Raw genomic sequence first — 10056 nt, 5'->3', positions numbered from 1 at the left:
GGTTTGTGGGTGTTTGTTTCCTGTGTCAGTGTTTGTGCCACACGGGACTGTTACGGTATGTTCGTTTGTTATTTTGTATCGTGTATTGTTTTCGTGTACATTAAATATCATGGAAACTTACCACTCTGCAAATTGGTCCTCCGATCCTTCTCGCTCCTCCTCGTCCGATGAGGAGGACGAAATAGACTGCCGTTACAGTTATGATATATTTGACCATGTCATAGAACAGGGGTGTGAAACTCATTCCACAGAAGGCTGAGTGTCTGCAGGTTTTTGGTTTAAGACCTAGACAACCAGGTGAGTGGAGTTCCTTACTAATTAGTGACCTTTCACTAATTCATCAATCAAGTACAAGGGTGGAGGGAATATCCACAGACACTCGGCCCTCCGTGGAATGAGTTTGACACGTGGGTCATATAGGGTTAAGTAATAGCAATGTTAACGACAGTCTAATGTCACTGCACTCAACCAGGTTTGGAAAAAGTCATAATAACAAGCATCCTTTCACTGATCTGACTGTGAATCAATATGAGTTAAAAGACTTGGTTAAACGAATGTAGTGGAAAAATAGCTGGGGCAAGATACCAAAACCATGTGGCAGTGGTTCTTAGATACATATCTCTTGGTGATTTATGGATCCAAGAGGCTCTCCATCATGACAGGGCTGTGGAGGAGAAACCTGAGGAATCCACATTTAGGAACACTTCTCCAAGCCAGAGATGAGATGCGCACATAACTTGTACAATTCACATTCCTGGCGCTGCTCCTGTGGATCCAAAACCATCCGATACCCACGCTTCAGAGCATTCGTGACAGGCGCGAGGAGTTCCACGTCTCCGGTGCTGATAGAATTCCATGAGAATGGCCATGTCGAGATGCCTGGGTCACATTCACAATCTCCTCACTCTAACAAGACAGGGGAGGATGGCATTCATTGACATCCGGGATCATGAAGGGACAGAAGGCATCCATCCCTTCTTTGTGCCTTTCCCTGTAATAGTTAATTAGGTCGCCAAGGGTCTGGCATTCAGCGGCCTATGAAAAGTTTTCCATAAGGGAAGTCGTCAATATAGGCTTCTGTGGGGCACATCATGGTAGTAGCATTGATAGCCAGTGATAATACTGGATGATAAACAGGAAGATGATTCATCTTGAGACTTTTTCTAGTCCAGTAACTCAAGCAGAAGTTCCATATGTAACTGGTATACGTGTCTAATCAGAGATTAATGAGAAAGTGCGTACGCATCACATAGTGGCTTACGCTAGTACAGTATCAGTGATCTCACCTGGTCTAATCCCCATGTGCTAATCCAGCCAGGTTTTAGCAGGGTTCTAGGAAAGACATACGGGCAGCGGACTGGAACAGGCTAACGCTACGCTAATTTAGCCCCTCTGGATTGTGGGACAGGGAGCCCCCATGAGCGGTTCATGCTGACCCGGCCTACCTGCTGGGTGCGTGGGCCAGGTTGATCATGTGCACCACGATCCTGATCATCTCGACCCTGTCAGTCATTCTGCGCAGACGATTCAACAACCGAGTCAAACCGTGAGTACATCCAAGCCTAACCACCGATACATGATTCATCCCTTTACATTCCCTGCTTGCCAGTGTCTGGCATAGAGAAAGTCAACTGGTCCAGGCGGAGAGCTCCAATCCCTATCATGCTCTGGTTGGGGGCCCTAGGTTTGATGTCTGAGGGCTCTAGTCTTGTTTGATGGCTTTATTCTTGTGTGGGATTTGCAATGAGAAAGAGTCAGTTTTGCCAGCACTTGGGCTCTTCAGTTCGAATCATTTGTTCGTATCATTTGTCATCTCCCTATCATTTGTCGTCTCCACTCTCTATCTCTATTATGTGTGATGAGTATAATGCCAGTACGGAGTACACCAGATGTACTTGTTCTAGTTCCCCCCAGCCTTAAGGCCCTCCCTGTCCTTGAATGTCATCTCACTGTGACTGTCAGAGTCTGGGAAAAGAAGCAATTAAGTGGTGTGAAAAACACCAGGGGTCGAGGGTTGAATTGATTCAAGGTGATTTTGTGCTGCGAAGCTGGCGTCGTTAGTGTGAAGTGTGCTCAGTTAGTTCCCTGCTGAATGTTATGTTGAAGGACAGCTCTTGGAACAACCATTCTGGGGAAAACCAGAGGTTTCTAGTAAATATTCATTGTTAACGCCATGGTGGCCATAAAACTGAAGATCATGGGGAGGAAATCAATTGCGCTACTACAGCGTGATACCTAAACAACAGACGATCTCTTCATGCAAAGCTGAGAGAGGAAGGAAAGCTCGGTATGTGAGGTTATTTTGTTTTGAGGAATGTAAAAACACCACTATGATGGATGGATTGTCTACAGAGGCTTGGGTGTGGTGGTTTGGATGTCAAGCTGATGCCAAATACCAGCCTGTACCCGGTGTGTCAGCCTCCCAGTCAACTCTGAACTCAAAGCAAGTTGGGCTATAAGATTGTTTACAACAAAAAAACGACCCAAGCTTCCATCGCCTCACGTGTTGTTTTGTACCATTATGACTCATGGATTACTGTCAAGCCATTCAAATCCGTCCTTAAAACGCTTGTCAAGATAATCTTTGAGATAATCTTTCTCTGCTCACATTTGTCTAACTCTGCGAAACAAGACAACAGGCTGTGATCGGGTTGAAAAGTTTGAGTTGAAAAGTTGAGGGTCGACATTATGCCGTTATTAGAGTTAAAGCCAGTTTGCCAGGGAGGAGATGGGACAGCCTGTTCTTTCGCCATGAGATTTACAACCAATGTGAGCATTCTATTGTGTGATCAATTTGACTGGGTGGGACAGTGCTACTGTAGTGTTTCACCATCAGCTCTGACAGTCATAGTCTTAGATTGGCCTGATACACTATTGGGTAACACTTTATTTGAATAGGCCATCTGTAGATGCTCTCCAGACTATTTGCAGACTATCAGTAACATTTGAAATAACTATCTACTAACCCTAGCCCTAGACCTAGACCTACCCCTAACCTTAACACTTATCCAGGCTGTATCACATCTGGCCGTGATTGGGAGTCCCATAGGGCAGCGCACAATTGGCCCAGCGTCGTCCGGGTTAGGGGAGGGTTTGGCCGGGGTAGGCCGTCATTGTAAATAAGAATTCGTTCTTAAGTGACTTGCCGAGTTAAATCAAGGTTAAATAAAAAAATAAAAAATAAAATGTATTATTCTAACCTTTACCGTAACCTTAGCAAGCAGTTGCTTATCAACATATAGTTTGTTGATAGTATGATCATCTACAGATGGACTATCCAGACTATCCAAATAAAGAGTGACACGCTACTGTCCTTGGAGAGCCTTGCTGGAGAGTTGAGTAGAGAGAGAGGCCACTGAGGACATTCTCCTGACAGTCCTTCCCACAAGCACATACTTACACAGACAACATTACAGACACTCCTCAGCCACCCACACTATTACGCTCACACAACCAGTCCAAAGAAATAACACGCTTTAAGTAACAGTACCTCTTCAGCAATATAAAATGACCAGATACACTTGATTGTTTTTTAAATGACGGTCTACCAAAAGGCAAAAGGCCTCCTGTGGGGACGAGGGCTGGGATTCAAAAGAAATGACATTTCATTCGATAAGAATGTAGTGAAATGTGTTGTTTTAGAGGGTCAGCTGTAGTAGTATGACACCCCTGGAGCAAATTAGGGTTAAGTGTCTTGCTCAAGGGCACATCAACAGATTTGACACCTTGTGGGCTCAGGTACTTGAACCAGCAACCTTTCAGTTACAGGCCCAACACTCTAACCGCTAGGCAACCTTCTGACCTGCCACCCAGTTTACTGTGTAACAGCGATCCCTCACCAGCATTCCCTATCAGCTCAGCACATGGAGATGCCACGGGGCTGGGCGTGGCAGGAGTGGTTTGAGTATATTCAAACATCTCCCGTGGGACTGAGACCCAACAACACAGATCTTCTGTTTACCCCCGGAGCTGATTAGCACTCTCTCTATGAACCTCTGACCTGCCGTACAATCTCTGGAGGCTTGTTTTAAATCATGTAAAACACACACGCGCGCACACACACATACACAGGCATTACGAGCACAAACGGACTGCTTGACAGATATGCTCGGGTAGTAATTCTCTCCTCTGTATATTGAACGCTGACTACATTACAAGCGCCAAACATTTTCTATGCAGATTGTGGAACACTCGTACCCACCAACCTGGAAACAGTGACACATCACTTTGCATTGAGCCAAACTGACGTTGCGGGCTTTGTGCTTGACCAGCTAAGAGGAGAATCCCCCTCAAAAACCAACAAAGCAACCAAAAATCATGTCCTCGGAGTAATCTGTCTCTCTCTTTCTGGCAGGAAGTCACTGAGTCACTGAGGTAAGGGTGACAGCCCATGCCAAAAAGGCGAGCAGTCACCATACTTACACTTAGAACCCCCAGAGGTATTCAGCTGTGGGAGTTTATCTGTCACACTCTCCTCTCCTGTGCTAATATGATCTTTCACCTGCTGTCCATCCACCTCTCCACCCCCCTGCTTTCCTCTTCTCTCCTCCTTCCGTCCGTCCTTTCAGCCATCCGGACGAGCTGGGGGAGAAAGAGATGGCATACGTGCAGAGAGAACTGCAGCCCGTGGAGAAGTGAGGCTCCCGGCGCTCTCAGGCATCAGTTCCAGGTACATTACTACGGTAAAGTTGGATGTACTCCAGACCAAAATAGCCTTCTAAAACACACCTCTGTCATCCTCATCGGCCTCGAATGGAGTTCACCTGCAATTTGTGAGTAAACAATACAGTTTGTTGTGTCTGTAGTAAAGTTGTAGTTCAATTGATGCTGTGGGAAAGCATACCTACATCAAAGACCATGCAGCATAGTAGACATACTGCACAGCACCAGTCAAAAGTTTGGACACACCTACTCATTCCAGTGTTTTTCTTTATTTTTACTATTTTCTACATTGTATAATAATAGTGAAGACATCCAAACTATGAAATAACAAATATTGAATCATGTAGTAACTAATTTAAAAAAAATAAACAAATCAAAATAGATTTATGATTTTAGATTTTTCAAAGTAGCCACCCTTTGCCATTATGACAGTTTGCACACTCTTGGCATTCTCTCAACCAGCATCACCTGGAATGCTTTTCCAACAGTCTTGAATGAGTTCCCACATATGCTGAGCACTTGTAGGCTACTTTTCCTTCACTCTTCAGTCCAACTCATCCCAAACCATCTCAATTGGGTTGAGGTCGGGTGATTGTGGAGGCCAGGTCATCTAATGCAGCACTCCATCACTCTCCTTCTTGGTCAAATAGCACTTACACAGTCTGGAGGTGTGTTGGGTCATTGTCCTATTGAAAAACAAATGATGGTCCCACTAAGCACAAACCAGATGGGATGGCGTATCGCTGCAGAATGCTGTGGTAGCCATGCTGGTTAAGTGTGCCTTGAATTTGCAAATAAATCACAGAACGTGTCACCAGCAAAGCACCCCCACAACATCACACCTCCTCCTCCATGCTTCACGGTGGGAACTACACATGCGGAGATCATCCGTTCAGCTACGCTGCGTCTGACAAAGATCTCAAATTTGGACGTGTTTCTTGGCCCAAGCAAGTCTCTTCTTCTTATTGGTGTCCTTTAGTAGTGGTTTCTTTGCAGCAATTCAACCATGAAAACCTGATTCACACAGTCTCCTCTGAACAGTTTATGTTGAGATGTGTCTGTTATTTGGGCTACAATTTCTATGGTTGGTAACTCTAATGAACTTGTCCTCTGCAGCAGAGGTAACTCTGGGTCTTCCTTTCCTGTGGCGGTCCTCATGAGAGCCAGTTTCATCATAGCGCTTGATTGTTTTTGCGACTGCACTTGAAAAAACGTTTAAGTTCTTCAATTTTTCTGCATTGACTGACCTTCATGTCTTAAAGTAATGATGGACTGTCATTTCTCTTTGCTTATTTGAGCTGTTCTTACCATAATATGGACTTGGTCTTTTACCAAATAGGGCTATCTTCTGTATACCACCCCTACTTTGTCACAACACAACTGATTGGCTCAAACGCATTAAGAAGGAAAGAAATTCCACAAATGAACTTTTAACAAGGCACACCTGTTAAATGAAATGCATTCCAGGTGACTACCTCATGAAGCTGGTTGAGAGAATGCCAAGAGTGTGCGAAGCTGTCATCAAGACAAAGGGTGGCTACTTTGAAGAATCTCAAATATAAAATAGATTTTGATTTTAACACTTTTTTGGTTACTACATGATTCCATATGTGTTATTTCATAGTTTTGATGTTCTTGCTATTGAGTGGGTGTGTCCAAACGTTTGATTGGTACTGTAAATAAGAGGTCAAGCTCTATAGATATGGTTAAACCGACAAGTTTATCACATATCACTAGTTGCTCCAACATGTGGAGAAAGAGCGTGAGAGAGACACAGGCTTATTATGGGAACGGGTTCAGGGAAAAGTATAAGACCTGCTCCCTCTGGTTTCAATCCAGTAAATTTGTCAAATTAGAATCTGGAACCGTTCTTCCCCAAATGCATCTGGCTGGCTAGTCTTTGTGTTTCCATGGTAATACCAGCGAAGCTTCCTGGATGGTAGGCATCAATAACCACCCAATCAGAGTTTAGGCTTAGTGCTAGTGAGGTGCCGTAGGCTCCGGGGCCCGTATTCACAAAGAGTCTGAGTAGGAGTGTTGCTAAAGGATCAGTTTTGCCTTTTATAATCATAATGCATATGATTATATGGACAGGAGAGACCCTACTCTGAAACACTTTTTAAATACGGGCCCTGGTTGACTGTAGTAGTGGATACTTTAAACAAGTGTCCAGGAGTCGAGACAAAAGCATTTTAGTCCCAGGTGGCAGTGCATCAGGCTAGCTAGGCAAGCTAAACTCTCATGGCTAACACGTGTTTTATAGTACAGAGTCCACCTATACAAGACAGTCTACTGGTTGTTCCTTTTCTGGTTGAAATATCTCTTTTCAGATCCTCAGGCAGCAGCAACCAGTGGTGACCAGGCTGTATGGAAAGAAAAGGAACAGGTGAGAGACCAATTATTCTATTGGTCTTTTCTGATTTCTCTATATTCTTCATCCATATAACCCCACTAATAGCTACAGTTTGTAATAATTATGATTCAGCAGCAGTGCTAGGACAGTAAATCATGACATCTGTCTTCACATCAATAATGGCTCTTGCTTTTGTCAGATCGTTTATAATGCAGAGAGAAATACATAGATCATCTTTCCCATTGATCAAAGCCCTCTCTGTTATATGGCCAGTCCAATTACACAGCTAATTGAGGTTGAAGTAGCTTTTCAGATATTTGAAGTTGACTTAAGTCAGAGATGGTTTAGCCTTACAAGATCGTGACTAGGGGCAGGATGTACTGAATGGCATTGAAAGAGCCTTGCCCTAACCAGAGGAACTCGACTCTAGCACACAGGGCAGAGTATCAATGTCTCGACTCAAGTTGCAAATACAGAAACAGTGTCAGTCACCTGAGACCGATAAGAGGGGGTGGTCTGGCCAGAAACACCCAGCTCTGTTTGGGCCAATTCCAAACACCAGTGGAGTGGGACTGTCTGGGAGTCAGAAGGGAGAGAGAGGACGCTTCTTCAGCATGCCTGGAGCAGAGGATAGCGCTCGCCTGCCAGGGCACTGGAGAGATGTGAGGGAGTGGAGCATAGAGAAGAGACAGAGCCACAGAGTAAGAAAGATCTCACCTGAAACACTCTTTATCCATCTCTCACCTGCACACTCTCACTGTGTTTTGTCATCTCGGGCAAACTACCAACACTAAATTGTTGTGTCTGTCTGCTACGACCTGGGGGGATCCACAAAGGTGAACTCTCTGACGGTTACGACTATAGCTTGGAAGGGTTTTACTCTTATGCCACCTTTACTGTTGATCAGCCCCCGTACTGTTTGCACTTCTATGTCGTTTTTGAATGTACATAGATGGATTGGATGGAGTGTGTGTATGTGACAATGTGTGATGAGGCAACTTAGAAATGTCAATTCATCAAGACTTGAGACTTCTGGGTCACAAGAACCAAGGGTACACACAGTCCCCGGGGAGAAATCCAGCATGCTGCTAAATGTTTTATGGCAATGCGAGGCGGAAAACTGCTCCCTTTGCAAAACTAGGTTTAGTGTGAGTAAATGCAACCACGTCTCGCTCTCTTTGAATGATTCATGTCCTTGCGTGTCAACTGCTCATCATCCCCTTGTCTGTCTGATCTCTCTTTTTCCTCTATCTCTACCTCTCTCCCTTTCACAGGTGTGGGTCCAGGATGTCGAAAATGTCCTCAGTTCAATGGCTAGGCAACTGGTGAGTCGATCCAAGTCCCTGTGTGATTTTGTGATGACCACTACGCTAGCGGACATCTGTGTTGTTTGAAGTTGAATTCTGGAACGTGTTTCAAAGGACAACGTCGTCTTTGGCCATTCCCCGTACAGGAATATTTACACAGTGATTTATCATGTCAGCTGATGAAGGCTTTGAACCATGTGGTAAAGGAGATAAGTCTACAGCCGGAAAAATCCATACTCAATAGACAAAATGGTTACAGTTTGTAATAGTATCCGAAAATGTGCTTTGGAGGATGGTCTCGTTGCTTTTAACCTGTGTCACACCATTGTTGCAGTAGTATTAGTAGGTTCGCTAGTCAGCAGCTAACTTACAAACTAACTGCCTCTCTCTTCCCCCTCCCAGTGTGCTTCCCTGGATAAATATCCTCGCCACGAGCCTGGGGATGGCTCAAACCACTTCTCCCCTTCCTTCCAAGACTGGTTTCCCTCCCGTCATCCAGCCCTTACTTACAGACAGCTGTAGGTCCTCTGCACCCACAGACTGAAGAGCTAAGCCGTGGACCACATTGCTCAGCAGCTAAAATGGACAATAGCAGCATGAAGCCTTCCTCATTGACTGATTTGAAATGTTTATTGGTGTGAATCATCTAGAAACCACCACAGGTAGTGCTGCCACAGAGGAGGAGTCAAAGATCTTCAGTTATATACCAGAGATACCAAAGCTCATGAAAATACATTTCTAACCTTGTCCGACTCTCCCCATTTCAGGGTATGCATTGAAAGCAAAGAGGAACAAAGGCGACCGTTCCAAAGCATGATGTCTACTCCTCTATGATAAGTTGCTGTTTGACATTCTGGAGAGGTGTAATCGTATAAAGACACCGATGTCCTCCAAGAGTTACACTCTAATAAAGGATGATGGAATGTCAAACAGAGACCAGAGTTTACAGTCTGGCCTTCTCTGGTCCAAGAGGCTAGAGACCAATTCTTCCCTCACGCCACCCTCCCCTCAATTAAATCAACAAGTGATTTGTCTGAGCTACTCTCTGTTGTATCTTCGTCTGAACATGTTGGTAGAGTTCGAAATCTGCCAGTGGAAACAGAACACACAACATATCAGTATGTGCACCTGCAGACCACTTGACTAAGTATCCATTTGAGAAGTGATTGATTCTATTGGAGGCTCTGTGGCTTAGGAGGGAAATGGGACTGTGTGGTTGGTAGTTGAATGATTTCTTGGAAGCAGATATGATTTGGTGTCTATATATAGGGTCTCGACAGACGGAGCAGTGCGACCTGTTCTGTGTCAGCTGACTTCCTGGTCCCTAGTCTCCTCGGCCCCCAAATGAGATGGAAGACGCCATGCTTCCTGGCTGATTAAATAAATGATTGAATCCTTGTTGTTGCTGTTGATTTTCTCCTGTTGTCCTGAGGATTTCGTTGGCTTGTTTGTTTTCGTACGTCAGGGGCACAAAGGGAGGCAATTTTTTTGAACGAAAAAGTAAAAAATCCATTGCCATAAAGGGAATTAGGCGGCATTGGATCCACTCTATTAAAGGGACATTTTCACAATCATCTCCAGTAAGTCGGACCCCAGTATGACTAGCTGTCGCAATTAGCATCGGCTAATGGGGATTCTAATAAATAAAAACATCCAAGCACCACCCCAACATTAACATATGTGAAACTGATTGGCTTCTATGTTTTGTAGTAAAAAGATAGCGGAAAGTAAGTG

General features: G+C 44.5%; 1 long non-coding RNA gene across 1 annotated transcript; it reads left to right on the top strand.

The window, feature by feature from the left end:
* Window positions 1-7374: 7374 nt before the first annotated feature.
* On the top strand, window positions 7375-9720 carry LOC139551196 (uncharacterized). The gene is made up of 3 exons (XR_011670219.1): window positions 7375-7716; window positions 8290-8340; window positions 8725-9720. It is a non-coding gene; the product is annotated as an uncharacterized lncRNA (long non-coding RNA).
* The last annotated feature ends 336 nt before the right edge of the window (window positions 9721-10056 follow it).

Source organism: Salvelinus alpinus, chromosome 2 (assembly GCF_045679555.1).
Source record: "Salvelinus alpinus chromosome 2, SLU_Salpinus.1, whole genome shotgun sequence".
Classification (NCBI taxonomy): Eukaryota; Metazoa; Chordata; class Actinopteri; order Salmoniformes; family Salmonidae; genus Salvelinus; species Salvelinus alpinus.
The sequence above is the reverse complement of the archived record's forward strand: the minus strand, read 5'-3'. Positions and strand labels throughout refer to the sequence as shown.